The sequence below is a fragment of the Aptenodytes forsteri genome, unplaced genomic scaffold, assembly GCF_000699145.1.
Source record: "Aptenodytes forsteri isolate BGI_AS27 unplaced genomic scaffold, ASM69914v1 Scaffold216, whole genome shotgun sequence".
NCBI classification, from domain to species: domain Eukaryota; kingdom Metazoa; phylum Chordata; class Aves; order Sphenisciformes; family Spheniscidae; genus Aptenodytes; species Aptenodytes forsteri.
The window spans coordinates 1,638,803-1,653,559 of NW_008796114.1; positions in this window are offsets into that span (position 1 = coordinate 1,638,803).

The following is a 14,757-nucleotide window of genomic DNA, read 5'->3' on the forward strand; positions in this document are numbered from 1 at the left end:
GATGCTGCTGTCAGAGGGTGGAGAGGTGTGGGGTCACAGTGTCAGAGGCTGGAAGCGACTTCAGGAGGTCTCCGCTCCACCCTCCAGCTCCAAACGTGGTCGGCTCTGAGGCGGGACTGAGCTGCTCAGGGCTTTGTCCACTCAGGTATTGAAAACCTCCAAGGATGGAAACCGCACAGCCTCGCAGGGGGACTTGGTCTACGGCTTAACTGTCCTTGAAGAGAAAAAGTTTTTCCCTACACCCAGCCTGAACCGCTCTTCTGTCAGTTCCTGGCTTCATCTCTCATCCTCCCACCATGCACCACTGTGAACAGCCTGGCTCCATCTTCTCAATAACCTCCTTGTAGGTGTTGGAAAGATGCAATTTGGTATCTCTTCTCCAGGCCAAACAAAGCAAGCCCCCCAGCCTCCCCTCACAGTGCAAGTGCTCCAGCCCCATCACCACCCGGGGCGGTCTCCCACCGAACTTGCTCCAATTTATCCACGTCTTTCTTGCGTTGGGAAGCCCAGAACTGGACACACTATTCTAGATGTGGTTTAAGAGTGCTGAGTAAAAAAGGGTAGCATCGCTCCCCTCACTCGATCTACTGGCAATGCTGCTGTCAATACAGACTGGGATACCATCGGCCTTGTTTGCTGCCAGGGCACTCTTCTATCGTGAGTTACATGGATAGAAATCATCTCACCAGCATCTTCCTCCGTACTGATGGGATTCTTTTCGTCTTTTCCCCAGTGGCAGCTAGCACTTTTGGAGATGAGGTATTGAGAATCTATGCATTCACTCTGCCAGTCTTTAATGTTGTTTAATTGTAGTTTTCTTGTCATTTCTCCTCCTCTTCTCAGGCCTGGCTCATGACCAATTCCACAAGTCTAGCCCACTCTCAACAAATTCTTTGCAATTTGTTCTGCTCACATTTTGGGAACTTTTCATGTAAAACTAGAAGGTACTCAGAAGATACAGAGAAAAGGAGATTTATTCACATGAACAGAACTGTAAGGCAGTCTGAGCAAAAAAGAAACCATGGGACAAGAAGACTGAGGTTTAGAAAAGAGGGGAAATAAATTATAAGGTGTGTTTGAAAGTGAAAAGATATTCAGACAACTGAATGCAACAGGGAGAATGGAATTCATACAGATAATTGAGAATCTGCATGATAACACATCAAAGACAGGGACAGAGACTCTCTAAGGGGAGAAGTTCCTTTTTCATGAAACTTATAAACCCTGCAGGTGAAAATTGCAGTTGATAGAAAGCAGTTTTCCTCTCAGGGAAAATGTTAATAATTTAAAGTATACTTTTACTCGTAAAAGGGAAATTATGAAAAATGTATTTGTAAAAACTGGAAAATAATCTAGTCAAAGCATTTAATTTCAATAGTGTCAGTACTATACAATCCAAACAAAATAAGGATTGGAATGAGAACGTACAAAATATCAAAATAATCCTTTCTGAGTTTTAATTATTTGCCCCCCCAACTTCTAAAGACAATTTTTGCAAATTGTTTTCAGCATTTTCAAGAGGACCAAAAAATCTGTTGAAATTTTCTTTTTAATACCTAAAGGCTTCTCTGCACTGCATTTTCTTTATGGGCTGATTTCAACTGACCTAAAGAGAAACACTGGGAGACTAATCTACCAGTGAATAAAGAGGCCTGATAGTTTTGGTTAAATAGATTCCACTATCTAACGTGTCATTAGACGTATCAATGTAAGTACAGTGTTTTTTAAGCTACACAGTACAGTATAACTCCATTGTGTATACTCTTCTCCATCAGTTGTATTTCCTGAATCTTTTATTGGTGTGAATAAGTACAATTTCAAAAATAAATAATAATATGAAAAGAATGGAATTAAGGAACACTGCTAAGAGCAAGAAGGTCAGACAAGAAAAGGCCCTCTAAAGAGTCTTCATGTGGCAGAACTGTGAAAAAACAAGAAGTGTAGTATTAAATCCTTTCAGTTTGCACTAGCACTCCATATAATAGGACATCAGCCATCTGAGACATGAAAATCCATTCTCTTACATGCCTCTGTGACAATTTCCAAGCATTTAGGTAGGTTGAATAGGCACCCATAGGGGAAGGCTCCAGCATCACTTTTATTACACATGCATAATGACTCCCACTGTGCAATGTAGAGTAGTACTGATAAAAGTGTGAAGCTGGGTAGGGTTGTCACAGTGACATTTTGCGAAGCACTCTTTTGCCACATTCCCTGGTGACCTCAACATCTTAAGGAAAGATAGTGTTACGTCCTTATGGCATTATGTAAGGCAGCAAGCAAAGGAGATGCAAGACTGTCAGAATGAGGCAAGTATTCCTGTGATTATGGATTTTTAGCAGCCAACTTTTGCTTTCCCTGGGCATTTTAGGAGGTAAACTGAAGAGCACATGGGACTTAAAGTCTTGGAGATATTACCATAATTATTTATTGGCTTTATTTAAAAATGTTACTTACTTACTTATTACTGATCTTCTCTGAAATACTTTGTCTTTGGGTACATTCCTACTCTGGCTATACAAGCAATATTAACTGAAGTTTTTGCCTTGGCAATATTTGAAAAGTACTTTAAAACCCCACTCCTTTTTCTTCCCTCTCACATGTGCAGGAAAAAAAAAGAATAGGGAATGCCCCACCCTTCCAGTCCTGGCAGCAGCTCTGCATGTTCCAAGAATACAAAATACTCTGGAAGAAAGCCATCAATATCATTTGAGCTGTTCCAGTGGATACCTTGATTGTAGTAGGAGCATCTTTTTTCTACCTTTCACTGTACACGTCTGAACAATTTGAAGTAAAATAACAGTCTCTGTGCTGATGTTGCCAGCCCTTAGGTCTCTTTGGCTCAGAAACAAAAGTCATTGCACCCTCCATGGACTTAGCCCTGCTAATATGAGAAGAAAAAGTTGCCTTAAAGCCAAATTGCACAAGAAGCTTCAAAAACATATGCAGGAAAAACATCCAGAGAAGTAAATTTCCTGATTCAAGTGCATTCCTTAAATAACCTCTAATAAGTACTGTATTTGTTGTGATACAAATACAGTATATTGGATGGCAGGCAACTGCAATGGGTCTTTGCCTTCCTAGCTCTTCCAGGTGATGTAAATACAACCAAAATGCTGTTTATGTGAAAAGATGAAGAAGACAGCAGATCACCACAGGCTTAAGTGATTTCTCCACAGAGATTCTGAGTGAAAAAAATTGAGATCGTCTGTAGCTCCTGATGAAAAGTTTCTGAGCATTAGTTAGGTAAATCTAGATCTTGGTGCATTAGGACCTTCACAGTAGCTCAGTGAGAGAAAATTAAAAAAAAAAACATTCCTTAGTATATTATGGCAATACTGCTACTGAATGCATACTCAGCATTCAGTGGGAAGATCCACTGCTTTTATTTTAAGCAAACAGTCCAATATAGCTGGTAGAAATGCAGTGTCAGGAAAAAGTGAGTTAGATTTTACATGCTAGAGAATGCAGATTGTTCTGACATGTTTGTCCAGTGGTCTTCTCCCAGATTAACAAAAATGTCTATTACTGAAGAGGAACAAGCTTAGTCTATTCCTCATTCTGAGAGCTGGAAGCAGCTGATGTGATTAAGCAGCTGACTGATAAAGCCGCTCTTAACTGATCTTAAGAAGATCTGTGAGATGAGGCAAAATTCTGAAACTTTGTACCAGAAAATATAACAGGCCCTGGAACCAATCCTGCAGGAACCATGCTGGGAACTAGTAGAAACATCACAGCCTCATCCCTTATCTTTCTGATAAGTACACATAGACCAGCATCAGGAGGAGAACTTACCTGTGTGAGTTTGCATATTTGGAGATGTGGGTGTTTCGTGCTTCTTTACATGGGAAAGAGTAAAGACATTTGCCTGAAGCTCCATTCTGTTCAGAAACTTCTGCAGCAGAGTGCTAGGTAGAATTTATTTTCAGTGAAAGAGAAATGTGGTTGTCCTGTTAGTTGTCCAGCCTGATGTATAATTACACAACTTGTGTGATGTATCATAAGGCAAAAAGTATTAAGATGCATTGGGGGGAGGGGATTTTTTTTTAAACTAAGTAAAATTTCTTGATTCACAGACCAAAGGAGGAATCTGCCACCTTTAAGTCATAGAAAAAAGAATTACAGGGTCCTCTACAATGTCCCTGGTGAGAGTAAAAACCAGGTCACTGGTGTTGTGGACCCTTACCCTTAATGACTTCTCTCCTGCAGCCTAACCCCAACATGAAAACAGAGAACTGAGATCTGTCCCAGAGTTACCTCCTACTGGTTTTCCAGGAGACTCTGCTATGGAAACAGATTCCGACAATGACCCTGCAATGGAGTCTCAGCCACAAGGAAATGCGCCCGAGAGATTAAGTTAGCTTCAGTGAGGGAGCCATACGAAGGCCTGTCTAATTCTGTATGTGTCATATTCATTGTATGTAGGAACAGCTCACTGCTGAAATATCTGAGATGGACCACAACAATTGTTTAACATTGCCTACAGACAAATGGTTCAAAGGAAATTAGAAGGACAGCTGACTAGCTGAAAATTCCAAGGAGCTTATTTCCTGCATTTGAAAGTAGATAGGAAAACATTAAAATGGCTGTTACCATTAGCTGCAATCTGATTTATAATCTGGCATAAATGAAACCTTTCAGCAATAGGGAAAGCCTGGAATTGAAACAATGGAGCTAAACAGCTCCAGAGAAGAGCTGAGGAAACACTTGGGAAACTAACTTTAAGAGAAGGCATCTGTGAAGGTCCTGGTATCTTTGTAGCACTGAGGTATATATCAGGGCAGATACAGAAATTGGCATTGGCGCTATCTAGTCATTTAGGTGCTCCATTTGTCAGCATTGCTATAATATGCAAGTGATTCCCGAGGGAAGTAGACAAGTACTGTCATGCTGTGCCAGCCATGGGAGAACTAAAGCACAGAGTTAAGCAATTTGGCTGAAGCCATATAGGAAGGCTTTGAAAGAGCAAGGTACAGAATCTGATCTCCTGAGAATGACTCCACTGTCTGATCCACAAGGCCATTCTTCCTTGAGAGACAACTGCTCAACAACTGATCTCAGTCACTGGAGACCACTTTTCCAACAGGAAATCCACATTCTGGGCTTTGCTTGAACCAGGTTAAAAAAGGGTGTAGATGTTTCCGAATGTCAAATGAATAACAAGCAGGTTTAGAATCTGAGCAGACTTTGATCTGCAAGGGAAAAAGAGCACAGCAGAGGAAACAAGTCAAGTCAGAGGCTTGAAAGTAGCAGTTTGGCAAATGTGGATTAAAGGAAGTAATGGTTTATTGGTTTAAGTATCCGATACTCTTGTCAAAGTATGCTTTTGTACTATCTAGAGCAAATATCCCCGCTTGTCATCCATCCAAATAAGTATACTTAATCTTTTATTAATAACTGCATCTCTTAAACCAGCCATTGGCATTTCCATGGCTCCTGGATCCTAGGCCATTGTACATGTGCAGTCAGTACACAGCAGTGTTAATAGATTTTCCATAGTAATGCTTGTGTAGTTGCTCACTTCCCAGACATCTAAGGAAATATATCGCATCAGCAAGTACAGTGCAGATATAGCTAGTGGGAAGTGCCAGGAAGCTGTCAGTAGGCAGTAGGGACCAGCTTACTAACCTGATCGGGAACTTTTGAACTTTACCATGCTGGGGGCAATATAGAAATAGACAGATTGCCTTGTAAATAATTTCTTGTCTCATTTGCAGCCATAGAGAACATGCTTCCCTGTGTGCATATCCATGTGGCTAATTGATGCCTCCAGTAATTCCAACCCCTGTAAAAAAAAACTTCATGTTATCATCTCCTCATCTTACATGGTCAGCCTCCTACTCAGGATACCTGCATCAGCACCTTTTTTTCTGTGCTGGTCTTGCTGACCTGTACCTTTTGACAGCTCTTGATAAAAAGCTAGTTACCACCAGGTGATGATATGTTTGTTATTGACAAGCAGCATGTGCTTCCAGACCCCCATGTGAGGAGTTTTGCATTGCTTTTAAACACAGTCCTTAAAACTGGTAATGGATTTTCTGAAGTTACACTGTTCATTAGGAAAAGCTAATTCTTTGAAACCAGCCCTGCTAGCAAGAAAGAGCAGCTTTTCATAAATTGACTCAGTAAAAGCCTGGGAAAAAAATTATGTGGTTATGATATCTGAATTTAATGTTTTCAAAATGAAGCCTTCTTTTTCAACTGGAAAATCTTTTTGTTTCCAATATTTATGTTTTAAAAGGTTTAAAATATTCAGAAGCTCAAATGGAAAAAGTGGGTTTCAAAATCAGCGTAACAATATTTCAAATCTCCCCAATCTTTTATTCCCCACAGATTATTTCCCACAGAATTTCCATTCACTATGTTTTATAAGCCTAGCATCTTACTGCCACTTCAGGAAGACGAGATACTTCAAAATCAGACCTTCACAGAAACAAAAAACTCCTTGAGACTCCTCTGTAAACTTTCTCTATTTTTTTCACATCACTGATGCCTATCCAGATATTGCAAATCAGGCACTCTTCTAAAGCGGTTCTTATTAGGGCCTTTGCCAATAACTTTGCCTGTTTTCCAAACATCTGCTTGTGTTTAGTGTGGTTCATTTAAAATCACAGACATTGGCAAAATTAATACATTCCATCATGCCCTTCCCTGTAGATCACTTTGGTACTCTAGGTGTTATTCAGACTTTCTAGATCAAAGAAACAACCACTTCATATTTCAGTTCCAGGGTCTGAAATACTGCAAGAACAATCTGATCTATCTGTACAGTACTGTGCTATTTCTAGTTTCATTCCTGGCTGATGAGGGCAAGTGAACAGATATGTAAGCACTTAAAAGCATAAATCGAATTTGAACTTTCAGCACTGATGATCAATACATTGGACAAAACATGCCTGGCATTGCTGTTGTCGAGCTCTGTATCCACTAAATAACTTCTTTTATACTGACTGCATCGGTACTGCAATGTACAGGGTCCCAGGTGGAGATTTGATACTTAGGGCTCAGGGAGTCAATCAGAGCCTGCAGCAAGGCTAAGATTTAAACAAAAGCGTTGCTGCATTGTCTGATTGCATGTGTCTCAATATGTGCGCTCTTACAAAGGTGGACAGAGTAGAGGTATATATGCATAAAAATTGTTGCAAACGTCCTTCATTCATTAGAACACAGGACTGAGTGTTGAGTATCTCATCTCTAAAATGGGAATAATAATACTTTCTTGCCTGGGTAGGCATCAGTCTCCCCTTTGGTAAATCACAGGTATTTCACTACAAAGTCACATTTTGGGGGTCTTTTTGGCTATAGGAAGGGTTAGTCAGTTAATAATTACCCTACTAACAAAGTATTTGGCCCTTTTAAAAATTAAATCCTTGATGCTGTAAGAACAAGGTCCACAGAGAAAGGAACAGTTTCTGCTGTTGCCAGCCCTTACTTTCTGAACGCGTGACTTGACTTTGCACTTCAACTCTCTGCACATTAGTGTCCCTGATTGTTAGATAAGGTAATGGTCCCCCAAGCTACAAAAACGCTTTAGCATCCCTAGACAAAAGGCACTATGGAAGCACAAAAGAACTGTTTACATGAGTTAAAAAATAACTTTTAACCTTTGATCTTGAAGATCTATTTCACGTGTGCACCATATGCTCAAAGGCCTGACAACTTCAGCTTCACATTTTTCCTGTGGATGCACTCTTTGACTTCACAGCCCGTATGCTTTTAGCTTGATGGCATCCAAGATGTTTCTTAGCAATCATATTCTGCCAGCAACACACATTCTTTGCTCCTCAAGATCTGGGAAATTTGCTGCATTCCTCTCTTTTCCACACTGCTCTTTGGAGAAGTTAACCTCTGAAGAAACCCAAGCAAACAAACAAGAAATCCCACAAGCATAAGGGATTTGCAGTATGTTGAAAATGCATAGGGGTGGAAAAACAACTCTGTAGCTGTCAGCTGAACCTGATCCAATCAATCTGATCAAAGATGATAACTCGACTTTGTTTTGTGCAAAAAGACCTTTATTTACACATCGGGTGCACAACAAGGGGAAACCATTAGCAACATTAAAGTAGCTGGCCTGGAATAAGAAATATGAAGGCTAGAAGAGAGGAACAGCAGCCTGGAGAAGAAATTTAATTTTTATGGGGCTTCTGGTGACAAAGGAGATGGTATGGAACGTGGAAGGTTTACTTCAGGGCAGGTATTTTTGAACTGATATCTTGCCTCTAATATTTGATTTAGGGAATGTCGTGGGGCTATGAAAGGGGCAGGAATAGGAACAGAGATGGCCACAAACACCTTACATATGCACCTGTATGGTGATCATGTTGAAAGATTTTTAAAAAAAGGAGACTGCTTGCCCAAGCCAAAGGGTCACAAAGAGTATGAAAACATGAGAAAGATAGGAGACCAGACAGCAGCCTCACACTGAAAACTGTGAACTGAGTCACTTGAAAGTATAGGACAAGGAGAGGAAAAGGCAGATTCTTTCCCTGCTCTCCTCATCTCTGCCTTTCCCGTCTAGCAGTTAACTAACAATCACATCACCCAGCACTTTCTCACTGATGACTTTATCTCATATCCCAACGCATTCAATGCTCCTCTCCATCTCTGTCTCCCTTCCTGGTCCCAACCTTCCTAAGCACATAAGAACAGCCTTCACTATAAAGGACCACTTAAGAAGGTAGCATACCACCTCTGTAGGCCAGTGGCAAATGCTGAGGGAAGGAGTATAAGAACAGTGCAAATGTGGTTCAATTCTCTCCCAGGTTCTAGAAATCCACCAGTTCAAGTCCTCCCAACAAGCCAGAACAGTCCTGGATGGAGCTTTCTTTCATGAGATTGTCAAATCCCATTTTGAACCCATTCATACGTTTGGCCTCAATGACATCCCTTGTCCCTGAACTCCACAATCTGTGTGGAAAAGACGTTCCATCCTTTTGTTTGTTCAACGCTTCTCCATATTATTTCACTTGCCTCCCAATCCACTTCTTGTATTATGAGAAATGGCAAATTCCTTTTTTGCTTTTTCCAGACCATTCATGATTTTGCAGACCTCTATCATAACATACCTCAGCTGCCTCATCTCCAAACTGAACAGCCTATGTAGTCTCTCCCTGTACATAAACCATTCCTGTCCACTGATTATTCTTACTCCTTTACTTTGTGACTCTTCTAGTTCCAGTATATCCTTTTTTCAGTGGGAAAGACCAGAGCTGAGGACAGCATTCCAGATGTGGACATGTCAGGATTTTAGTCTTCCCATGACATCTCCAAGTCTACTGAATTCAACAAGAAGCTGAAAGACAAACAGCTGGTAGCTGAACTGCAACCAGTTGTAATCAGTGTAAGTCCTGTTGTACTATACAAGTACTTCTAAAAAACAAAGAAGGAAGTAAACAAAATTAGTAACCACCAAAAAAAAGAAGAAAAAAGTCTAATCACTGCAAAATAACAAAATTTTTGCCATCACCCAAAACAATCTGGCAGCAGAAAAATAAATTTGAAAAATGTTACTAACACCAAGCTACAGTGCCAAATGTTGCCTTCTGCCTTACAAGATGATGCATAATGATTTTATTTCAAACTCCAAGCAAAATAAATTGGATTCTGGGAAAGTTAAAAAATTAATAACTACAATACTTTCTGAGGGTGGCAAGTGCTACTTAAAAAAGCAAACAATGCATAGCAAGTGTAATGACTAAAAGAGAAGGCAAATGGTGAAAGCAGTAAGTATGACAACTACTGATGGAGGACTATGGAATGATAAACATAAAGTAAAAGGTAGTATACTAATATTAAGACTCTGGAATACTACGTGAGATATCATCTCTGACTACTGTCATTCAGTCATCCTAGATTGGAAAACTGTGAAGTGATGATACTGATTGTTGAACCTTTGTTATAACAAATAAGTTATGTTTAAAGTGCTTCCTGTAGTTTCAGAGTTGAAAATGCTGACTACTGATTCAGTCATCCTAGATTGGAAAACTGTGAAGTGATGATACTGATTGTTGAACCTTTGTTATAACAAATAAGTTATGTTTAAAGTGCTTCCTGTAGTTTCAGAGTTGAAAATGTGTAATGAGTTGAGTAACCAGATTCTAATTGTACTTATATCAATCTTTCCCCAAATTCCTAGAAATTTGAGGTGAGCATTGAGAGGCAAAAACTTGAATTAATGTCTGATTGAAACTTGGTTATACTAAGAGTAGGGGCCTTTCAACCTGAGGAGTGACTTTAGCTTACAAAAGCATTTTGAGAACTCCTAAGCAAGGGCTAGCCACTTGGAAGAATCATCCTCGGACTAATGAATGTTTTCTGGGTTATTTCTCAGAATAGTTTCAGGAACCTTCAAGGAATAGAGGCATTCTTTTGGGCCACTTTTTATAGCTATTTCTCCTGATTCAGACAGGGCCACTTTCTGTTCACATCTAGCCTCCTTAGCTGTGATGATACCAATGATTGTGGGGCATTACAGGGAACAGGACCAAATTAAAAACATATGTATTTTTAATTTTGATTCTTTAATCAGATCAATTCCCCAATTTCCTGTCCATCTCCACAGTCAACCACACACAACAAAGAGGGGTAAATGACTGTTTGGGGCCAAGGGAGGCAAGTAGGAACTTTTTAACTTTGTGGCTCTCCTTGGAGGATTTTTTTGGAGCCATAGCCTCAGATACCAACAGGGGATATATGTTATTCATCTGTGTATCTTGTTAGGCCCTTCCTTTCTGCTAAAAATCCAGAACTATCAGTGTCATGATAATAGGTCCATTTGTTTTATTTCAATAGTGACCTAGTTGTTGAATCAGCTACCAGGCAGAGGAGTGGATGTGGCCATGGAATCAGTTAGTTAAACTGGCCAGTCACTGACAGATAATGAGGTGAACAAGATTGTACCAAGATTTGTTACAGACAAACAGACCAAGTCACAACTGGTAAGGTGAAGAAATGGTTTTCAAATACCCAGCACTAAAGGCCTATGTAATAAATCACTGCCTGTTTGTTTGCAGAGTTACTCATTCTTGTAACTATCTGAAACTAATCTCTGCAATACTGAAGACGGATATTAATTCAAGTGAGTTGATTCCTATTTGCAAAGGAGAGGCAATACTTAGCCAAGTGTGTCTTTGGAGCAAAGAACTTTCCAAGAAGCAAAATACTTCCTGAATTGAGACATTTTGTCATAGAAACTATTAAGACTGATAGAAAAAGAATGACTGACTGTAGAAAAAGAATGTAGTAGGATATATAGCTAAACATGATAACACGTCTTCTTCCCTTGCCCTTCAAACGCGATGTCAATATTGACCAATAACTGAGTATTTAAAAGCCACCCAGAAAATTTTCATTGTCTATAAAAGCCTGAAGACTCACTCTGCCCAAGAAGCATGTTCTAAGGCATGATAAGTGTGGAAAAGTATATGACAAAAAGTAGGTGCAATACAATAGCAACATTTTAAATTACTTTTTATGTTTTTAAAAGGAAACAGAATGTACTTTCTGATGTACATTATAGATATTATATCATCCCATTAGCAGCTGTGACACAGAAAACAAGAGGAGAGTAATTATTTCCTTTATTTAATGACTAGATTTATTCAGTAATGGCTGAACAGTACATGTGACTATTTCACAGGAAAGCAGAGGTGGTTAATGAGAGCTTCATTAAGACTGATGATCAAACAATACTGTAATAAAGGCATAAATTCAGAGCCTGGGATGTTATAAAGACAGGAGAAAGCATTGTGAACGTGTAGTCCGACCTCTTCTGTAACAGAGACTGTTGGATTTGGAATTAATGTCCTGACTATTAAAAAAAACAGTTTTGAATTGAAAAGATTTCCATTGCAGGAGATTGTACCAGAAATTGTGGTAATTGTTCTGACAGCTATTTGTCAGCAATATTACAAAATTTACTTGATTTCAAGTCTGAATTTGCTTAAATTCAAATTCCAATAAATGTCTCTTGCCCTGCTAGGTGTCTCGGTGTAAACGCAGGCAAATGGGTGTCTGTCCATTTCTGAGGAGTTGAGGGCTTACCCATCTCTTTTTGCCTAGCTTGGAACACCAAAAAGGTAAGGTTATCTACTTTTTGCTTTACTACCATAAAACTGTCTTTGGCTTTGAAACTGAAGAGCTCTCTATTACCACTTTCCCCCCCGCCACGTTGATACTTGATGGCTGTGATAAACTCACACCTTCACCTTCCTTTTCATAAACTAAACAAATCTGTCTCTTTCAGATTTTCACTGAGGCATTTTTTCCAAACCTTTAATAATTCTTATGTCCTTTTTCTTGCTTATCTCCAGTTTTAAGGCCATCTGTCTTAAAGTGAGAACACTTGCACTTGATACACCATGCCATCTGTTGCCACAGCAGTGCAAATCAGAGACAGAAGATCTCCAGTTTATAAATTAACACTTTTCTGTGCAACGTTGTTCGGGTGAACCTGATGTTCATCTACATGTTCATTGAGATGTCCAACTGCTTTCATAGCAGTTGAGGACTAAGCCGTAGTGAATACATGCACAAGTGTCAATGTGTGTGGATTTCTCATCATGAATAACCCAACAACAGCTGAAGAGGTTAGATTGTTGTGAATGACTAAGTGCTGAGGTAAGACTGATGGCATTTTGTGTGGATCTAAAAAGGTACTGAGAACTACATTCATCCTGGTTTTAAGATTTTTTTTTTTCATCCAAATTTTAAGGTCCCGACTGAAGTGTCTTGGTTAGGAGCAAAAATTGCCCCGTGCTGTCTCTCTACTCCATAGACACAGACACCTGCAGGGGGCTGTTCAGATCTTTTGATGGGGCCTTATGCTTTCACTCACCTTCTGTTGTTATGTGTTATATAGTAAGTATCCTAGAGGATCTGCATTACAGATTACCGCTTGTGCTGCCAGTTCTCCATCTGTCTATTTTTATTAGAGATCAACAGGAGACAGCAACTAATTTGTAGAAAGGCAGATCTCTGTGATTTATATGGAGGAGTGCATTAGCATTCAGCCTTTACTACAGTAAAAACTTTCACTTACAAAGATTGTAGGGGAAAGTAGCTATTAACCTTCATCATCATGAACAATTAACCATGACAGCAGCTGAACTTAAGATTCATCTCTCAGTTAATGTTTGTCCAGACAGATAATACCTGAACTGACCAAAACCAAACACAAAACCCACACCACATCCACTCAGTCTGTCAAAATCTGCTCACGCCTGCAACCGCATGAAATAAAATTGACTCTTTAAATAAATCACATTTTAAAATTATTTTTAGTGTGTGAGCTAATTAAGATCCTTCTGTTTTTAGAAGGCTGTTTATTATTCAAAGTGTAAATTATCTGGGAATGCTACAATTTTGGGACAGATCGTATGTGCAACTCAAAAGTGGAACAGAAATTACAAGAGAAAGGAGTTGGGAGAAGAACCCAGAAAAGCAAGTTTATGTGCATGTGGCTAGAAATCTGGCTAAAATGCATCTCTTCTGTGACATGCTCTCTTAAAAGAAGTGCAGCAGGAGATCGGGAAGGACAGGAGCTAAGGAGCTGTGGGAAACATGAGGGAAGACCAAGAGGCTTCCCAAGAGTAAATGAGCACTTAAGGTTCAGTTTTGACCTTGAAATTTTTGAATACGTACATATAGGTCCTCCAAAAGCACTTCTAAATATGGGGGGGAGAAACATTCTTAAGCTATCCAGCTGTAACTTCAAAGTCTTCTGATTTCAATGTAGTTCTGTGTTTGTTTTTAATCCTATGGTGTAACTTTTGCTTGGGTTGTCAGTGCTGAAGGGATGTTTGGAAGCCTCCTTTGAGGTCAGATTTGATGGTCCTCCATCCCAACACTTCACTTGCAGTAACTGCAGACTAACACAAAGGGAATAACATTCACAGACCTGCAGACTTAATAATCACTATTGCCTCAGACAGATATGCTGCCTTTGTGCTTCAGTCTGAGGAAAAAAGACAGGGCAGTGTGCGCAAGGTTTTCTGTAGCTCTCCTGAACCAAACTTTGGAAACATAGAGAAGAAATAAAGGTGTGAAAATGAAGGAAGACAGCGAGAGGACTAATATCAGAAGAAAATATTAAAAAAAACCCCAAAACAGACTGAGGAAGGAAGATCAGAGAATACAGGAGGAGCCTGACTGGAAAAAGCAGACAGCCAGACACTAGTGAATTTTGCCTTCAGTTCAGTTATTGTGCTAACGCTGGAAAGATTCATCCTTAGTGGCCTGTTTTTTCACCCTAGTTGTCTCCTTTCATTTATGAGCAGAGATACTGTTCACCACACTGATTTTTAATAGTTGTTAACAGGCTCTGGAGCTGAAATGTGGAAACCAAGTCCTACCTCTCAGAATTATTGTTTGAAGCTGGCAGCCTTCTGGTGCAGATGTCACTACATCCATTTTGACTGGCTCACATCTGGGAAGTTTTCTTTGCAATCATAAAATGTGGACATGAAACTGTTATTTTATCCATGGCTAGCTCCTGAAGCACAAGATGACTGTCATGAGGGAAAACAGCCAGCTCACTAAGCTGCCCCAAGTAGGCCAAATGTGACCTATAGATCAAACAAATGCAGAGACTGAATAATAAATAAAGGAGCTAAATAACATTTTTAACAGAAAATTCGTTGCTGAAAAGTTATAGCAAAATAGGATTTTAAGAAGAGTATGCTTAGCTGTGATTAATAGAGGGACAACGTTCTCTGTGTGCTTCTGCTTTGGTATTCAGCAAATACCTTGGAGCTT